This window comes from Nematolebias whitei, chromosome 1 (assembly GCF_014905685.2).
Source record: "Nematolebias whitei isolate Nwh7 chromosome 1, NemWhi1, whole genome shotgun sequence".
NCBI classification, from domain to species: Eukaryota; Metazoa; Chordata; class Actinopteri; order Cyprinodontiformes; family Rivulidae; genus Nematolebias; species Nematolebias whitei.
Genome location: NC_056498.1, coordinates 78,153,503 through 78,157,188, shown reverse-complemented (window position 1 = coordinate 78,157,188; position 3,686 = coordinate 78,153,503). Strand labels below are relative to the sequence as shown.

General features: G+C 45.8%; 1 protein-coding gene across 2 annotated transcripts in view; it reads right to left on the bottom strand.

Moving 5' to 3' along the window:
• The window catches only part of sncga (synuclein, gamma a), a 17,032-nt gene that overhangs the window by 9,643 nt on the left and 3,703 nt on the right, over nt 1–3,686 (bottom strand). The gene's annotated exons all lie outside the window — the stretch shown is intronic.

The following is a 3,686-nucleotide window of genomic DNA, read 5'->3' as shown; positions in this document are numbered from 1 at the left end:
CAGAGAAGGAAGGTAGAGAGCAGTCTGACATGATGCAGAGACGGAAGATAGAAAACAGTCGGACATGATGCAGAGAAGGAAGGTAGAGAGCAGTCTGACATGATGCAGAGAAGGAAGGTAGTGAGCTATCACTTGAATGCTAGTTGAAGACAGTTCACTTCTTTTCCAACAAACTTTCTCCCCTTTGCCCCCCTTCAAGCAGGGTTGTGGTGGTTTTTAGAGCTCAATTGTTCCCCTTGAATCAGTTTAACGATTGAAACTGTTTGGAATGGGGAGCCATAAAATATCATCCAGGATCCATCCTTTGCTTCTTCCAGGATTTCTTGAACTGTTAAACTTCTTTAAAGATTACGCTGTCTTTAGGTGTTAAGTTCCACAAGACTTTCTCACCCCAGGAAGGTCCAGCTAAGGAGGATCAGGCCTTGATGTGGCTCAATGGGTTTGATGAAGATTTCAGGTTTGGATGAACAAGCATGTTTGTTTTTCTTAAAATATAATTTGGAGTTCAGGTAGCTTAGTCATTTTGCTCCTTTATTCCAGACGTAGGTATTTAGAGGCGTGTCCTGCTGATGTTTATTGTCTTTCTTAAAGGTGGTTCATGGAGGGATGAGTATTTTCTGAGATCACCTCATCATGAAAAGTTTAAGAATGGCAAAACCATTAAAACGGGCTCCCTGTGAGTTTTTTTTTTTTTTAATCTAAAATCTTATAGCTCATCTTTGGAGTCTTAAATGTTTCATATCTCGAGTTATTGACCCGGCAGCTTTCATCTAATCAATTAAGTCTCAGCTCGGCACCAACAGCTTCTGACAAACAGCGACTGTTTTAGATGATTTTATTTAGATCTCTGCCAGATGAACCCAGAGGCTCCAAGTTTTCAAACGTTTCTGTTGATAAAGACATCAGAGGACATGCATGTTGTTCTCTGGTCCAGATCCAGGTTCTGGTCTGTAATTAACTGTGTGGGTGTTGAATGGGTCCAACATGTGACTCTCCAGACAGAACTGACTCTTTGTCTGGGGGAACACAGTCTGTGATTCAGCTGATCTGAGCCCAGAACTGCTCTTTGCCTGGTTCTGGTTCTTGAAGGGCAGTTGAAAGATGATGATCTCATGCACACAAGATCAATTCCAGGAAGGATGGAGTTCCAGGAATCGACTGGTCAGATATGGTGCATAATTGATGAGAATCAAACGATTATCTTCCTGTTCTGGCTTCTTAGAATTTTCTCTCTTCTTAAAACTGTTCTCACAGTTTAAATTCAGTAAAAATCTCAATTCTGTTCGGGACACATGAGTCTTAACGTTTGAGCTCAGCAGGACTTCATCCACCTGTTTTTATGAAGCTCATTAACATAAAGAAACACAACAAAACTTTTTGAGACTTAACTCAGCAGAACTGACTGCTCAAGTCATCATCTTCTGCCTCTTATTCATGGTCAGGTCATGGAGGCAGCAGGTCCAGGAGAGAAACCCAGACCTCCTGCTACCCAGGGACACTCTCCAGCTCCACAGAAGATACCGGTACACAATTCTTCCAGCAAGTTCTGGGTCTGACCCAGGGGCTCCTACCAGTGGGACGTGCCCAGAAACCTCCAAGAGGAGGTGTCCAGGAGGGACTCGGTGCCTCTCATCATGGGCAACTCCAGAGTGGATGAAAGTCCAACCACTCATAAGGAGATTGGTTCCAGAGCCCATGTTGTGTTGTGGTGAGCCCAACTATATCTAGTCGGTACGTCTCAACCTCACGCACAAGCTCAGGCTCCTTCCCTGCCAGTGAGGTCACATTCCATGTCCCAATAGCCAGCTTTGGTAAGCCAGGGTCAGAGTGCCAAGGCCCCTGTCTTCGGCCACTGCTCATGGTGTTATGCACTCGACCCATATGGCCTCTCCTGCAGGTGGAGCTCACAGGAAGGCAAACCCATGTTGCTTGTTTGGGCTGAGCCCAACTGGGCCCCCTGGATAGAGAGGGATAGAAGGCGACTATCTGGTGGAGTCATGCAATCTTCAACTCACATCTTCAGGAAAGTTTTTATACATGTTCCAGGGGAAGTCAGGGACATGGGGTCTTATTGCAGATGTTGCTTCCAGGAGCTGAACTGGTACGTGCGGCTGCAGCAACTGAAGGACCAGCTGGGTCACCTGCAATGATGCAGGCCATCAAGCAGAGGAAGGAGGAGGCCTTTAGGCCCGGGCTGTCACAGAGGACCCCTGAAGCAGCTGACAGGTACAGGATTAAGGAGGTTCTGGCAACCCATTCAGCAACAGCCCAGGAATGTCCAGGATGGGGAGACTTTTCCTCAGGTGGAGGAGTTCAGGTACCTGGACGTCTTGTTCCTGAGTGATGGTAGGATGGAGTTGGAGATAGATAGACAGATCAAGGACTTGCCCTCAGTAATGATAACATTGTTTTGGTCATTTGTGGTGAAGAAAGAGTTAAGTCTATTAGCAAAGCTCTCCATCTATGTTCCAACGACAACACGACGGCTCAGTGGTTGGCACTGTTGCCTCACAGCAAGAAGGTCCTGGGTTCAATCCCCCGGTTGGATTTGTGGCCTTTCTATGTGGAGTTTGCATGTTCTTCTCGTGCTTGCGTGGGTTTTCTCCGGGTACTCCAGTTTCCTCCCACAGACCAAAAACATGCATGTTAGTCTGCCTTCAGTCCCAGGTCTCCCTTGCAAAAAAGATCTGATCTCAGTGGGATTTGTCTGGTTAAATAAAGGTTAATAACTCTCACATGTGGTCATGGATCAGGACCCAAAGAACCAGATCCTGGATCCAAGCTGCTAAAAATTAAAATCTTCCTTTGTAGGATGGGGTTAGAGATGAAGTGAGGAGCTCCATCATCTGGAAGGAGCTTGGAGTAGAGCTGCGGCTCCTCTGCATCAAAAGGAGTCAGTTGAGGAGGTTCATCTGATCAGGATGCCTCCTGGACACCTCCCTTTGGAGCTGGAGAGTGTCTCTAAGGAGAAAGATGGTTTTTCTCCTGGACCTGTTGCCTCCTTGATTTGGGGATGTTGAGCACCGCTTTTCAAAATACATAAAGAAATCAGCTGAAAAAAAATATCCTCCTAATAAATAATATTAATGACTTCATTCTTTAGACTGTTGTTTCATTCTGTGTGATTAGACTCTTTAAAATTAAATGTTTTGGCTGTTTTGTTCTCAGTTTTTTACATTTTACAGTTGTGGGGCCGACAGGTCACGAGTAGATTTATTACATCGATCTGTCAGCTGTGATCAGAAGCTCCAACAGCCTCATTGGGTCAACAACAAGTCTGCCCCATGGAGACATGCTGCTGGTTTCAGCTCATTCAAACTAAGTCTGGACCTGATGTCATCTCATCTCATACATGACCTGCTGTGTCCAACAGAGGAGGTTTTCTGTTTAAAATTAACCTGAGAGACTCGAATCAGAAGATAACTGATCAGCAGCTCAGAGCAGACAGAACCGAACTGACAACAGAAAACTGAAGACAGAGGGGACAGAAACAGGACATGTCCAACGTGTCCGCCTGTTTTCAGTCTTCAGCTGCTCTCAGAGTGCACAGCTGGAGCTTATTTGATTAAGAGACTTCTGAACTTAAAGGTTGAGCTGTAAGAAATAGGGCTGAATCGACAAAACACTTTGTAGTTTTACATTTTTAGGTCAAACCGGCCGCCCCCACACCCGCCCGCGCCCCCGCT